The 16,049-nt window shown below is 39.3% G+C and overlaps 1 pseudogene; it reads right to left on the bottom strand.

Annotated features, from left to right (window-relative positions):
- Nucleotides 1–3,528: 3,528 nt before the first annotated feature.
- Nucleotides 3,529–9,893, bottom strand: G3bp1-ps7 (G3BP stress granule assembly factor 1, pseudogene 7; annotated as a pseudogene).
- Between the last annotated feature and the right edge of the window lie 6,156 nt (nucleotides 9,894–16,049).

The following is a 16,049-nucleotide window of genomic DNA, read 5'->3' as shown; positions in this document are numbered from 1 at the left end:
CTTTCCTTCTTTTGGTTACTCCCTCACTCCCTTCTAAGAGTCATTATTCTTCTGAAAAGAAATAAAGATTTGAAGTTTTATATTGAATAATAACTTTCAGAAATGCAGATTTACGTGACTATCAAAGAAAAAAGAATTCTTACTGCTTTGTCCACTTATTTTTTTTTTTATTAACTTGAGTATTTCTTATATACATTTCGAGTGTTATTCCCTTTCCCGGTTTCCGGGCAAACATCCCCCTCCCCCCTCCCCTTCCTTATGGGTGTTCCCCTCCCAACCCTCCCCCCATTGCCGCCCTCCCCCCATAATCTAGTTCACTGGGGGTTCAGTCTTAGCAGGACCCAGGGCTTCCCCTTCCACTGCTTTGTCCACTTATTTTGGTTTAATAATATACTATTAGGTCAAGAAACTCATGGGCTGGTGTTTTGTTTTGTTTTTATATAATCTACTAATTTAACATGTTAATGAACTATTATGATAATTTTATATTTTGGCTTCATTAACCTGAGTCTATTTCTTTTAGGGTGAACCAGATTTTGATCTCTCTGTCTCTCTGTCTCTCTGTCTGTCTCTCTGTCTGTCTCTCTCTCTCTCTCTTTCTCTTTCTCTCTTTCTGTGTGTGTGTGTGTGTGTGTGTGTGTGTGTGTGTGTGTGTGTGTGTTGGTTTTATTGTACAACAACTTGTTATGATAAAGGTTTTGGATTGCATTCTTGATGAAACAAAATTTACAGCTTCATAGAAGCAATTACAGAATGCTTTTGCATTATTGTTGAATCTAATCCTTTAATGTAGAGCAAAGTACTCCTCAATCTTTCCATACATATTTGTAATTCATTTGCTTTCAGGAAGAAATAAAGGGAAAAAGTTTCATCAAGTATGTGAAGGAATATATAATGTGACATTTTACATTTTATTGACATTTCGTTCTCTGAAAGTGTCTAAGCTGGCTTAATTTGCTATTAAATGAAAACTGGGTGGTTTTGAAAAACAGCTACTGCATTATATTGCACTGATATAGCTTCATGCTTGTCTTATCAAGAGCAAGATATTAAGATGATTTATAACGTACAAGGAAATGTCAACTGTGGTGTTCTGATGTTTCAATGAATGTTTATTCCTCAATCATTATTCAGCGGTTGCTTTTAGTTCCGGATTACATCTTTACCATCACCAGAAAAAATGTAGATAGAAACATGAAGAGTATCATAACTCTTTATAATCCTTTCAGGATTGTGAGGATTGACTAAATGTATCCTTGTTTACTTGGCCCGTGTCTTTAATTTCTATGGCAGAGAAATTCACTCCTAACATCAATTTGATCACTCTGTTCAAATCAATGAATTCTATTAAAAGGGAGGATAAAGAGACCTAGGTTTATGGCTATGGGAAGACATATGTTAAGTCTTGTTGTTGCTTGACTGAATGACAACGTAGAAAAAAAGTGAAGGTGATTCTGAAAGACAATCATGATAGGTCTTCTGAGTGGTTGAGGAGGCAACGTGACAGTGGCTCCCAAAGTGTTCTGCTTCCATTTTCCCCAACTCACAAGTGGATAGTCTCTTTTTCTTTCATTTTGTTACTCACAAACACAAAGATACACAGATACAATGATACACACACACCAAGGTAAGTATAAACATGAGCTGCTGAGTCCATTTTTGTTGTTGGTAAGTATATGGTTTCAAGGACTACTATATACTTCACAACCAATAAAGGGGGTGATTCTTGGGGGAGACTTATTCTCCCAACAGTCAATAGTTGCCTGTTCTTTGTCTGGAGGGTGGACCCTGCCAAATTTTCTCTCTTCCATTTTAACATGTATGTGGATATAGCTGTGTGGTTCTGGTCTTGTTTATGCAGCCATTTCTAGATGAGGCTGTTCCACAGCTGATTTTTCTGGTATTTTGGTTTTGAAGCCACTATAAACTGGGATGAAGTCACCTGCGCTTTGGCAAGTGTATCAAAGCCATGCACAGAGGAAAAGGGAGCCTCCTCAACAAATGGTGCTGAGAAAACCAAATTTCCACACATAAAAGAATGAAACTCGATTTATTTCTTTCATGCTGTACAAAAATCAATGCAAAATGTATCCAAGTCCTGAATCTAGGTCGTGGAACTTTGAAAGCGTTCCAGGAAAGTATAGTGAAGACACTGAAAGACACAGGCAGAGCCAAAGACGTTCTGTAAATAGTTTATATTAGCGATACAGGAAATAACCCCAAAATATGGGATTGCACGAAAGCAGAAGGGCTTTTCATAAGAAGGAAATGGCCGGTGGAGTGAAGGGGCAATGCTAATTAGTGAATGTATCTTCACTAAATATCTCTCAGCAAGGGAATAATTTCTAGGTTATATTAAAAAAATGGTGAAAACTAAACTTGCCGAATCAAAACCATCCAATCAATAAAATAGAACTGACTAGATATTTCTCAAAATAAGAAACAAATAGCCAATAACAACTTGAGAAACCGTTCCCCATTCTAAGTCACCACTGGGGCGCACGAATTAAGACTGCTTTGAGCGCCCATCTCTCGCTAGTTAGCGTAGAGACATAAATGAAACAAATAAAAACAAACACTGGTAAGGATGTGGGAGAACAGCAATCTTTATTCGCTGCTGGTAGGAATGTGAATTTGAATAGCAATGAAGGAAATTAGTTTTTAATCAATGGAAAATAAAACACATAATCCAGCCATCTGACTCTTGGATACTTGTCCAAAGGAGACTAAATCGATACATCACAGAGATACCTGGTAGAATTACCTGTGAGCCTGGGCATGGCCCAATTTCTGGGGTCAAACTGTCCCTGGCTGTGATTGGGGTGGGGAGGGCCGCAGCACAGGGACCACTCCCGGGTGGTTGCAGATGTAAACCGGAAGGATCCTGTCCTCAGCTGGACTGGGGTTCCTGTGTCCCCTGGGCCCCAGGTGGTCCCAGTTAGGCCAAGTATTGGGGCAGTAGAGGGCAGACTCACCATTAAGCCTGGGTGTGTCAAAACACTTGGTGGTCAAGCTGTCCCTGGGTGTGATTGGGATGAGGAGGACTGCAGCATGGGGTCTGCTCCTGGGAGCAGATCCACATATCTTCCTTATAAATTAAATTTAGATTTCTAATTATATATGTGTTTCTATGTGTATTTGTGTGTAGGTCATGAGATTTGGAAGGAAATAATAAATAAGAGTTAAAGAGGGAAGCTTGGGATGAGTAATAGCATATATGTCAGGAAAGCTGGAGATGGGAGTGTTGAGGGAAGAAACAGAATCTGTCAGAGGAAGACAGGGGCACAGTGTGTAGAGTGGAAAAAGTATAATGAAATCCATTACTTTGTATGATAACCTTAAGATTAATAAAAGGGGAAGCTAGAAAGATCAGATACATAATATTTTTAAAGTATTTATGTCTTTCATTATATAGATAGTTTCCTGGAGATAAAATTTGTAGTAAAAGTTTTTCATCATCAAGGTATACATATATATATATATATATACATATATATATTATAAAATACTTTAAATATGTTCCACCATAATTGCATGTGCTTGTCCTACCTATCTTAATTAGTTACTGAGACATTTGAATGTTAGTTGCAGATATCATGATATTTTACCCCTAAATATGCCAGCATCTTTCTTGTGAACCATAATGCCATTGTTACATCTAAGACAACCATTAGAGATTTAATAATATTGCCTAATATACATCCACATTATATTTTTACAGTTACTTCTGGAATACCTTTTAGCACTGGAATAAGTATTCTGATTTAATATTTTGTTAAGCAAATCAAGTACTTACACCAATATGTTATAATTCTATTTTCTCAAAATAGTAATTGGCCATCAAATAGGCTTGAGTTTTCATGGCCCCAAGCCATCAACTGAACTCACCAGAGTAATTTTCTGGAATGAGAAATGCTAACTGCCAAAACCAAAGAATGTTAATCAGAAACCAGACTGGTCATGATTTCCAAGGTACTAATCACTTGAAAAAAATTCTCTCTCATTGGCTCAGTCTATAGATAATTACTAATTGAAAAGCTACTAGAATAGTGAGAAGGTATATTAGCATGTTAATAGGTCTTTGTGCCCAAAGGCTTTGGATTATAAATTATCAAGACTGCATTAGCCAGATGGGCAGGATTAATTAGCATGCTAGCATTACCTGGCATCCTATGGTGGCTGAGAGTAAACAAAGTAGCCATTTCAATATGGCTCCTCATTATGTCACTTGCTCATGGTAGCTGTAGAACAGGGCGGAGAGCACCGAGGCCAGTGGTTCTGGATGCTAAGAACTGGAACAGCATTTGCCCTGTTCTTACCTAGGCACAAGTTATCCTCATGCACTGTGGTTTCTTCCATTTTTAACAAAATGAAAGGTGTATGACGGTGCAAGCCAGCCTGGATTAGAATTCTAGTCACCTATGGTAACATGCTAGCATTGGGCAATTAAATAATAATTGCTTCACGCCTCAGTTTCTTCATCTGTGACATAATGAGACTGTTATGAACTCTCTGGAATCCTTTCCAGCTTTCAGGTTTTATGAGAGTGTGTGGATTGAGCTCAGAAACAGAACTGTAGTCAGAGGAGAGAGGGAGAAGCAAACTGTTTTACCAGAATAGCGGAAACCACTATCTAAAGAGGTAATTTCTACAAAGACATGTAATATGAATGTTTTTTATCTTTTCAAAATCCTGTAGGCTGCCTTAGCAACTAGGTGGATACTTATGCTAATAGACTGTTGCCTTGTTTGTTCTTTTCTGCAATTGTCCTTTCTGGGTAGATTCGGAAAGAATCCTGGGATTGAGATTAACATTGGTGCTCACCCAGAATTGTTGAATATTCACTAGAGCTCAGTAGGAGAAAGTGAAGGCATTTTCAGATAGCTTTATCTCAAAGGTTCAATTGCGCAAAGGTCAAACTAAAGCATAAAATTGTTTTATAATTGTGACTTCAAGATATTAATTTGTCAGAAGAATATCTCTTTCAGTGAGTATGTGGTTTTGTTTAGGGATATTTTTGATTAGGGATATTTTGACTATTATTATTATTATTGAGATATTTAATGAGCACTTACTCATTATGGGAATAAGAAGAATGCCTGGTGAATATTAGTATCACTGTCATCATCATTATTATATTTACAAAAGCACTGTGATGTTGGGGTCTTGAGAGGCTCATTAATAGCTACAGAAGAGAGCATAGTTAGTGCTCTCTAATGTTGCTGATTCAGGGTCTCAGGTCACAGAAGAATTGGAGTTGTTTGCTCAGCACCATATATAATACTTCTCTGTCTTCTAGAAGAGTACCATTCAGGGAACGCTTAAGCTTTTATTTGCTTTATTTGCTTATGATTACTTTTATGGCCTGCAACGTATTCCTCTGTGGCTTCTTGGCTTTTTAGGCATGGTGCTTGCAGTCAATGGAATTGAAGCATTGGGAGGTTATCAAGGTGCACTCTAGTTTTGTCTTCAGCTCCTCTGCAACTTAAGGAGTACTTAGCCCTGCACTCAGACTCATTTCATGGTTACACGGGTCATTTCCATGTGTAGCATTAGTAAACAGTATGGGCAAAGCATATCCCCAAGTCTAGTCTGTTCCTTTGTTAACTCGTGCAAAAAGTCTAAATAATAGAAGATATGTCACTGCTTATAACTTTCAATTGGTCAGAAGTGTGATTTCTGCTTTTTTTTTATCTGAAAACAAATCTAGAATCTTTATTACTTTTTTTTTTAAGCAGTTGCCAGGACCGGAATCAAAGATAAATAGAAGGCCCAGTTTGGTTTGGTTTTATCATCAGATTTGGGGGGTTGTTTTGTTGTGGGAATATTTTCTTTTTTCTTCCCCTTCCTTCCTTCCTTCCTTCCTTTCTTTCTTTCTTTCTTTCTTTCTTTCTTTCTTTCTTTCTTTCTTTCTTCTTCCTTTCTTTCTTTTTACAAATACAAATAAAACATGAAAAACGCTACCTCAAAAAATATCTAACAGTTCAACAAAAGTCTTTAGCTGTGTTCTAGTCATTGACAGGCTACATCACAATTTAAAAATCCAATGGTAATAATGGAGGTTTAGAATTGTTTGGTAGTCATATGTCAAAAGAACAAAGTTCTGAAAACACTTTTTTATTCAGTTAGCCACATCCAGTGGCAGTTGCCAAAGGGCAATTTTTCCACATCAGAAAGGAGTTGTGACTTGGTTTTTCCTGCTTCAAAAATGTTTATCACATCCTGTGTCTCTCAACAAATGAAACATCCATTTTCAGTGAAACAGAGACACGCTACTCTGGGGAATGGCCGTGAAACTCCAATCTGTATATGTGGCGTGAGCAGGGAGATCAGTCTTTCCTCTTCTTTACAAATCTGTTTTTCCTAAAGTATCATTCCGGAAAACTGGGAATGAAGGACTAAAAGGTCAAGGGAGGGAAGGGGGTTGGGGAGCACATACCGTGAACACAAGCGAAACTAAAATTGTACAAACTCAAGCAGTTTGTAATAGACTACTCCGAGACACCAAAGGTTGGTTGAAGAAATTCATTATTCTGTGTGCTGTGTGGAGATCTGAGCCAAGCAACTCACTGCCTTGGAGTAGTAATCTCCCTGACCGTGCTAAAGCCTGGTTTCTGCACCATGTCTCCACAGGGAGGGCCTCTCATCCCACCACTTGTCCCACCACAGGGGGTCGAGGGACTCCAGGTCCCCGAAGGTGGTTATCTCTGTGATCGCCTTCCCTGGCAGCTCAAGTCTTCTCTTCCACATTCAAGAAGACCGCACCTTGGAAGGACCTTCTGCACAGGTTCAGAATCATTAAATACAAAAGTGAAATTGGGTAACTTCACACCACTGTGGATGTGCAGCTCCACCACATTTCCATAATTTTGGAAAAAAATCCTTCAGTTCCGACTTGTCAACCTCTTGTGGCAGGTTCCCACTGAAGAGCTGGTGACTGTCAGGGTGCCTCACCATCCTTCGAGGTTCCACATTTCATGGTTCACCAGCCTCACGGATTGGTCAGGGTCCTCTGAGGAGGAATATTGATCTGCTGCTCTCGAACTCTCTGATCTGTTTGAGGCCTTTGTGGTGGGATCTGAGAGTCAGGCTTAGATTCCCACATGAGGTGGTGTCCCCATCACTGGAACTGCTCCATTGGGAAGAAAGTTCATACTTGCCATGGATGCCCCCCCAAAAGTGTCCTCAAGTCCTCCTGTTCTTGGGCCACTCTGCTGGGGCTGGGGAAGCGCTCTTCTCCACATTCTCGGGAGCAGCTTCTTCTAATGCAGGCTCAGGCTTGTCCTCTTGAACGTTGGGCACAGGTTCCGACTCAGACTCTGGTTCGGGCTCTGGTTCTGGTTCCACAACAGGCTCCTCTAAATGCTCCTCCAAGTCAATAATGACTGTCTGATCACAGAAAGTTCCAGAATCATTAGGCACCACTTATGGTGTCTGCTGTCTTCAGGTTACTCTACTTCTTCCTCGGGATTCCTCTTGAATCTGACAAAGCCACCAAAGACCTCATCTTGGTATCTGAAGATGTCGTTTTGAACATAGAATTTGTCAGCAACAGAGCCCTCAGGAACAAGGACAAAGGTCTGCATGAACCTCTACAGAGCCTGGTTGTTGCTGGACAGTAGCCCCATCACTTGGACCACCACCCTGTCATTCAGAGTTGCGTGAGCATCCACGTGGCAGATCTTGGTGTAGCAGTTGGTGACGTTTTGTTACATCACTTTCCTGTGGATTTCCTTCTGCTGGTAGACTGCATCTGCTGGCTTCCCATTGGAATCCAAGCCCCCATGGGCATAGGAAGAGTTCTTTCCATAAAATCTGTACAAGATTTGCAATTTGCTTCTCATCCGAAGTGCAGGTACTTAGTGTTCAGGCTTGGTACCCTATCCATCTTACTGGCAGACTCACAAGTCCATTGTACACACTCTAGTGGGAACTATCAATCAATGAGGTATGAGGCATGTGCGGTTTTCAAGTCCCAACTTCCAGGTTTCAGGGTAAGATGATGGGAAGGACCTTGGAGTTTGTCAGCAAAGTCAGGCACTGTTTCCTGTTTCCGCTGAGGACAGCTGCCCTGTCTTGGACCTGAAGAGTCGGTGTCTTCCCGCCTGAGAAGGCAGTGGGCAGTTGTCCCGTGCAGCATGTCTGGGTCCTGATTCAGCAGGGTGTAGTACTGTCACACAGACTCCTGTCCGACCAGCAGGGGACTAGGCTTCTCCATAACCATAGCTTTGGTGGATTCAACCTGCACGTCTGTGTGGAAAGAGGTGGCCGCATCCCTCAAGCGCCCAGAAGCGTCATTTCATAGTTCATATTCTGACACACTTCTGTTAACTCCAGAAAGTATCTTTCTCTTTTTTTCTAATAATATCTCACCAGACATGACATAGGAGCAGATAGGATCAAACTTTCAGCTTTAGTTTTACCCTTTTCTCAAGCAAAATTTACTTATTCACATAGAAGGTGAAAAATAACTTAGTTACTGTATTAAAAATTATTTTAATTACCAACTACTACATACTACTGCCCTGTTCATTATTAGTCACAGTAATGATATGTCTGTCTTCTGAATGGCTCTGATTCCATTGCTGTGTAATTTTGATAATTTGATCAATAATTATTAGAAATAATCATGATAATCATCATTATTGAGTACCTTCTGTATTACAGGACTGGACCATATATTTTACAGATATTATGGTGCTTAGTTTTTGAATAATCTGATAACTTAAGTACCACTGTTATTTTTATTTTCGTTGATGCCAGAGACCAAATTTAGAATTTCACACATGCAAAGCAAATGCTCTACAAGAGCTATCACACTCTAGTATCCTTATTTTAGTAATTAAATTAAATTTCATATTTATCTGTCTGTCTATCTATCTATCTATCTATCTATCTATCTATCTATCTATCTATCATTTGTTCATTTGACAAGATCCATTACTATATAGCCCAGGCTGGTCTCAAACTCTTGAATCACCTGCCTCATCTTCCCAAGTATTTAAGTTTGCAGGTGTGTATCATAATCCCTAACTACATTCTAAATATTTGTCTTTACACCCACAGGTAAGTTTTGTCCTCACCCCCCCATCAAGGAAACTTCTCTTTGCAACAAAGGGAGATTAGTACAGAAAATCACAACCAATAAAAATACAGACTTGTGTGGATCCAGTGAATAAGTCTATAAAACAACTCTGGCACCTAGAGGCCCAGGGAACTTATAAAAAGAAGAGACAGAATGATTTTAAGAGCCAGATGATCATGGATTCTGCTGTGAGATTGTGCCTCCTAGTAATGCCAAAAGGTACACACAAAAATCTCACTAACATGACTACTTAACCATGAGCTGACAAGGAAGACATCAATAGAAATGCCAAAATGGATAGGGGAAATGTCATCAGGCCCCAGTCCTACAGAAAGAATGACAGGCAACTAAGGAATGATGAGAGTAGTAGAAATAGTCTTTTTAAGGGAAGAGCATACCAACTGGTTATCGTTGGCTAAGATTTTTCAAAACCTACTTAAATACGGGTTCTCAAATACTTCAACCTCCTTTGAGGTCACCACCTACCAGAGATAGGGGAAAAGAAAGGTTAATAGGGCAAGGGGGGTGGTCTGCCGACCTGTTTAGAAATAGTTCTTTGTGGCAATTCTAATCATTGTTGTCAGCTGTCCAGTCCTCTGGCAAAACATAAACACACATTAGCAGTGGCAGTCCAGTCCCCTAGGCAATCACCAGTCAAGTGAGCAATGGCAGTCTGATGCAGAAGGAGGCTGCTGGGAGGCGCCACCAACTACATCAAGACTGCAGAAGTGGCAAGAAGGTGCCGGAATATCCTGAGAAGTTCTTCGGTGAGTTACTCTCTATGAAGTCACAAGTCATGACAACAGGATTCAAGGTGAACTAAGGCAAGAGTGTAGTCAGCGAAGACAGCGTGAGGCAGAGCAAGGCGAGCCAATGTCAGAGCCCACTCCCACTGTCTGTGGGGTCATATTTATGTTCTTTCTAAATATCACACATTTTCTTATCTGTGTCTGCTTTAGCAAACCATCTTTTCACCATGTCGGCTTCAGCAAAACGACCTTTCACCCGTGTCTGCTTCAGCAAAGACATCTTTTCACTGGTCTTCTCCAGAAAAATATATGACATAACTGAGTTTCCAAAGAAACCAGAAGTTTCCATTTCAGGTTATCAAATACCAAATGGCCATCCCTGAAAACATACATACAAGTAAGATTATAGAGACGGAGAATAGCAGGATGTATATGTATATGTGTATGTGTATGTATGTTTATGTGTTTATGTGCATATGTGTATGTGTATATGTATATTGTGTATATGTATATGATGTATATGTATATGATGTATATGTATGTGATGTATATGTATATGTATATGTGTATGTTTATGTATGTTTATGTGTATATGTGTATATGTGTATGTGTATATGTATATTGTGTATATGTATATGATGTATATGTATATGATGTATATGTATGTGATGTATAGTATATGGTATATATGTATATAATGGGAGAGTTTGCAAGGAGGAAGTGGAGATATAAACAATGTAAAATCTCAAAAAATAAATGAAATAATTTAAAAACACATATTTTGTGAAATATGTAAAATTACATTGTGTGAAATACATTAAAAATGTATATTGATTAGTAAAGAACGAAAATGACAACCACACACATGCTTCTTCTAACCCATGTTCAACACAGAAGCAACTTTTAATTCTAATTCTTTGGTATTTATCTTTAAATTTCTTGTATGAGATTTCCCCTACTGCATTGTGATAAAATTCCTTCACAAAAAGTAACTTAAATGAAACAGTGTTTATTTTAGTTTACAGTTCAAGATATGGTCCATTGTGGTAAGAAGTGAAGGCAGCCAAAGTTTGAGCCAGCTTGATCTACAGTCAGGAGACACCAATGAACGGATACATGTAGTGCTTAGCTTGTTTTCTCCATTTTATGTAGTTCAGAATCCCAGCCAGGAAAGGTGCCTCCCACAGTGGGCGTGTCCTCTCGCCTCTATTAATATACTAACAATAACTCCCTCTAGGCATACTTAGAGGACTAGATACTGACAAGCTGACAACATTAACCATAACAATGCTAACATTTTTGTTTACTAAGTGCCCCTGAATCTCTAGTAAATTATTACGCTTACATATCAATATATGAATATATATAAACATATGTTAATTTATATATTTGTAATTCATTCTCCATAGGAAATAGAAACCCAATAGAGACAGAGGGCAGATTTACACTTTCTGTTTAATGGGGATGTTGTTTGTTTGGGGGAAGGGGTAATAGACATGCTCTAAAATAAGATCATGGTGACAGAGGACAGCATTCTGAGTGTGATAAAAACATTGTACAACATAAAGGCTCAGAATGCTGAATTTTACGTTACCTAAATTTACCTCAAGAAAGACATTAGATTATTAGTCACCCATATTACCTTCGCAAGTGTTTCATGTCTTACTATTTCAGTCCACTTTGTCATCTCTGGTTTTAACTGAATAATTGAGGTAGGTTAACTTTCTTTTTTTTCTTTCTTTTTTTTTTTTATTAACTTGAGTATTTCTTATATACATTTCGAGTGTTATTCCCTTTCCCGGTTTCCAGGCAAACATCCCCCTCCCCCCTCCCCTTCCTTATGGGTGTTCCCCTCCCAACCCTCCCCCCATTGCCGCCCTCCCCCCATAGACTAGTTCACTGGGGGTTCAGTCTTAGCAGGACCCAGGGCTTCCCCTTCCGCTGGTGCTTTTACTAGGATATTCATTGCTACCTATGGGGTCAGAGTCCAGGGTCAGTCCATGTATAGTCTTTAGGTAGTGGCTTAGTCCCTGGAAGCTCTGGTTGCTTGGCATTGTTGTACTTTTGGGGTCTCGAGCCCCTTCAAGCTCTTCCAGTTCTTTCTCTGATTCCTTCAATAGGGGACCTATTCTCAGTTCAGTGGTTTGCTGCTGGCATTCGCCTCTGTATTTGCTGTATTCTGGCTGTGTCTCTCAGGAGCGATCTACATCCGGCTCCTGTCGGTCTGCACTTCTTTGCTTCATCCATCTTGTCTAATTGGGTGGCTGTATATGTATGGGCCACATGTGGGGCAGGCTCTGAATGGGTGTTCCTTCAGTCTCCGTTTTAATCTTTGCCTCTCCCTTCCCTGCCAAGGGTATTCTTTTTCCTCATTTAAAGAAGGAGTGAAGCATTCACATTTTGATCATCCGTCTTGAGTTTCGTTTGTTCTAGGGATCTAGGGTAATTCAAGCATTTGGGCTAATAGCCACTTATCAATGAGTGCATACCATGTATGTCTTTCTGTGATTGGGTTAGCTCACTCAGGATGATATTTTCCAGTTCCAACCATTTGCCTACGAATTTCATAAACTCGTTTTTGATAGCTGAGTAATATTCCATTGTGTAGATGTACCACATTTTTTGTATCCATTCCTCTGTTGAAGGGCATCTGGGTTCTTTCCATTTTCTGGCTATTATAAATAAGGCTGCGATGAGCATAGTGGAGCACGTGTCTCTTTTATATGTTGAGGCATCTTTTGGGTATATGCCCAAGAGAGGTATAGCTGGATCCTCAGGCAGTTCAATGTCCAATTTTCTGAGGAACCTCCAGACTGATTTCCAGAATGGTTTTACCAGTCTGCAATCCCACCAACAATGGAGGAGTGTTCCTCTTTCTCCACATCCTCGCCAGCATCTGCTGTCACCTGAGTTTTTGATCTTAGCCAATCGCACTGGTGTGAGGTGAAATCTCAGGGTTGTTTTGATTTGTATTTCCCTTATGACTAAAGATGTTGAACATTTCTTTAGGTGTTTCTCAGCCATTCGGCATTCCTCAGCTGTGAATTCTTTGTTTAGCTCTGAACCCCATTTTTTAATAGGGTTATTTGTTTCCCTGCGGTCTAACTTCTTGAGTTCTTTGTATATTTTGGATATAAGGCCTGTATCTGTTGTAGGATTGGTAAAGATCTTTTCCCAATCTGTTGGTTGCCGTTTTGTCCTAACCACAGTGTCCTTTGCCTTACAGAAGCTTTGCAGTTTTATGAGATCCCATTTGTCGATTCTTGATCTTAGAGCATAAGCCATTGGTGTTTTGTTCAGGAAATTTTTTCCAGTGCCTATGTGTTCCAGATGCTTCCCTAGTTTTTCTTCTATTAGTTTGAGTGTGTCTGGTTTGATGTGGAGGTCCTTGATCCACTTGGACTTAAGCTTTGTACAGGGTGATAAGCATGGATCGATCTGCATTCTTCTACATGTTGCCCTCCAGTTGAACCAGCACCATTTGCTGAAAATGCTATCTTTTTTCCATTGGATGGTTTTGGCTCCTTTGTCAAAAATCAAGTGACCATAGGTGTGTGGGTTCATTTCTGGGTCTTCAATTCTATTCCATTGGTCTATCTGTCTGTCTCTGTACCAATACCATGCAGTTTTTATCACTATTGCTCTGTAATACTGCTTGAGTTCAGGGATAGTGATTCCCCCTGAAGTCCTTTTATTGTTGAGGATAGCTTTAGCTATCCTGGGTTTTTTGTTATTCCAGATGAATTTGCAAATTGTTCTGTCTAACTCTTTGAAGAATTGGATTGGTATTTTGATGGGGATTGCATTGAATCTGTAGATTGCTTTTGGTGAAATGGCCATTTTTACTATATTAATCCTGCCAATCCATGAGCATGGGAGATCTTTCCATCTTCTGAGGTCTTCTTCAATTTCTTTCCTCAGTGTCTTGAAGTTCTTATTGTACAGATCTTTTACTTGCTTGGTTAAAGTCATACCGAGGTACTTTATATTATTTGGGTCTATTATGAAGGGTGTCGTTTCCCTAATTTCTTTCTCGGCTTGTTTCTCTTTTGTATAGAGGAAGGCAACTGATTTATTTGTGTTAATTTTATACCAAGCCACTTTACTGAAGTTGTTTATCAGCTTTAGTAGTTCTCTGGTGGAACTTTTGGGATCACTTAAATATACTATCATGTCATCTGCAAATAGTGATATTTTGACCTCTTCTTTTCCGATCTGTATCCCCTTGATCTCCTTTTGTTGTTTGATTGCTCTGGCTAGAACTTCAAGAACTATATTGAATAAGTAGGGAGAGAGTGGGCAGCCTTGTCTAGTCCCTGATTTTAGTGGGATTGCTTCAAGTTTCTCTCCATTTAGTTTAATGTTAGCAACTGGTTTGCTGTATATGGCTTTTACTATGTTTAGGTATGGGCCTTGAATTCCTATTCTTTCCAGGACTTTTATCATGAAGGGGTGTTGAATTTTGTCAAATGCTTTCTCAGCATCTAATGAAATGATCATGTGGTTCTGTTCTTTCAGTTTGTTTATATAATGGATCACATTGATGGTTTTCCGTATATTAAACCATCCCTGCATGCCTGGGGTGAAGCCTACTTGATCATGGTGGATGATTGTTTTGATGTGCTCTTGAATTCGGTTTGCCAGAATTTTATTGAGTATTTTTGCATCGATATTCATAAGGGAAATTGGTCTGAAGTTCTCTTTCTTTGTTGTGTCTTTGTGTGGTTTAGGTATAAGAGTAATTGTGGCTTCGTAGAAGGAATTCGGTAGTGCTCCATCTGTTTCAATTTTGTGGAATAGTTTGGATAATATTGGTATGAGGTCTTCTATGAAGGTTTGATAGAATTCTGCACTAAACCCGTCTGGACCTGGGCTCTTTTTGGTTGGGAGACCTTTAATGACTGCTTCTATTTCCTTAGGAGTTATGGGGTTGTTTAACTGGTTTATCTGTTCCTGATTTAACTTCAATACCTGGTATCTGTCTAGGAAATTGTCCATTTCCTGAAGATTTTCAAATTTTGTTGAATATAGGTGTTTATGGTAAGATCTGATGATTTTTTGAATTTCCTCTGAATCTGTAGTTATGTCTCCCTTTTCATTTCTGATTTTGTTAATTTGGACGCACCCTCTGTGTCCTCTCGTTAGTCTGGCTAAGGGTTTATCTATCCTGTTGATTTTCTCAAAGAACCAACTTTTGGTTCTGTTGATTCTTTCTATGGTCCTTTTTGTTTCTACTTGGTTGATTTCAGCTCTGAGTTTGATTATTTCCTGCCTTCTACTCCTCCTGGGTGTATTTGCTTCTTTTTGTTCTAGAGCTTTTAGGTGTGCTGTCAAGCTGCTGACATATGCTCTTTCCTGTTTCTTTCTGTAGGCACTCAGCGCTATGAGTTTTCCTCTTAGCACAGCTTTCATTGTGTCCCATAAGTTTGAGTATGTTGTATCTTCATTTTCATTAAATTCTAAAAAGTTTTTAATTTCTTTCTTTATTTCTTCCTTGACCAGGTTATCATTGAGTAGAGCATTGTTCAATTTCCACGTATATGTGGGCATTCTTCCCTTATTGTTATTGAAGACCAGTTTTAGGCCGTGGTGGTCCGATAGCACGCATGGGATTATTTCTATCTTTCTGTACCTGTTGAGGCCCGTTTTTTGACCAATTATATGGTCAATTTTGGAGAAAGTACCATGAGGAGCTGAGAAGAAGGTATATCCTTTTGCTTTAGGATAGAATGTTCTATAAATATCCGTTAAGTCCATTTGGCTCATGACTTCTCTTAGTCTGTCGACATCACTGTTTAATTTCTGTTTCCATGATCTGTCCATTGATGAGAGTGGGGTATTGAAATCTCCCACTATTATTGTGTGAGGTGCAATGTGTGTTTTGAGCTTTAGTAAGGTTTCTTTTACGTATTTAGGTGCCCTTGTATTTGGGGCATAGATATTTAGGATTGAGAGTTCATCTTGGTTGATTTTTCCTTTGATGAATATGAGGTGTCCTTCCTTATCTTTTTTGATGACTTTTAGTTGGAAATTGATTTTATTTGATATTAGAATGGCTACTCCAGCTTGCTTCTTCTGACCATTTGCTTGGAAAGTTGTTTTCCAGCCTTTCACTCTGAGGTAGTGTCTGTCTTTGTCTCTGAGGTGTGTTTCCTGTAGGCAGCAGAATGCAGGGTCCTTGTTGCGTATCCAGTTTGATAATCTATGTCTTTTTA

Source organism: Rattus norvegicus, chromosome 6, assembly GCF_036323735.1.
Source record: "Rattus norvegicus strain BN/NHsdMcwi chromosome 6, GRCr8, whole genome shotgun sequence".
NCBI classification, from domain to species: domain Eukaryota; kingdom Metazoa; phylum Chordata; class Mammalia; order Rodentia; family Muridae; genus Rattus; species Rattus norvegicus.
The sequence above is the reverse complement of the archived record's forward strand: the minus strand, read 5'-3'. Positions and strand labels throughout refer to the sequence as shown.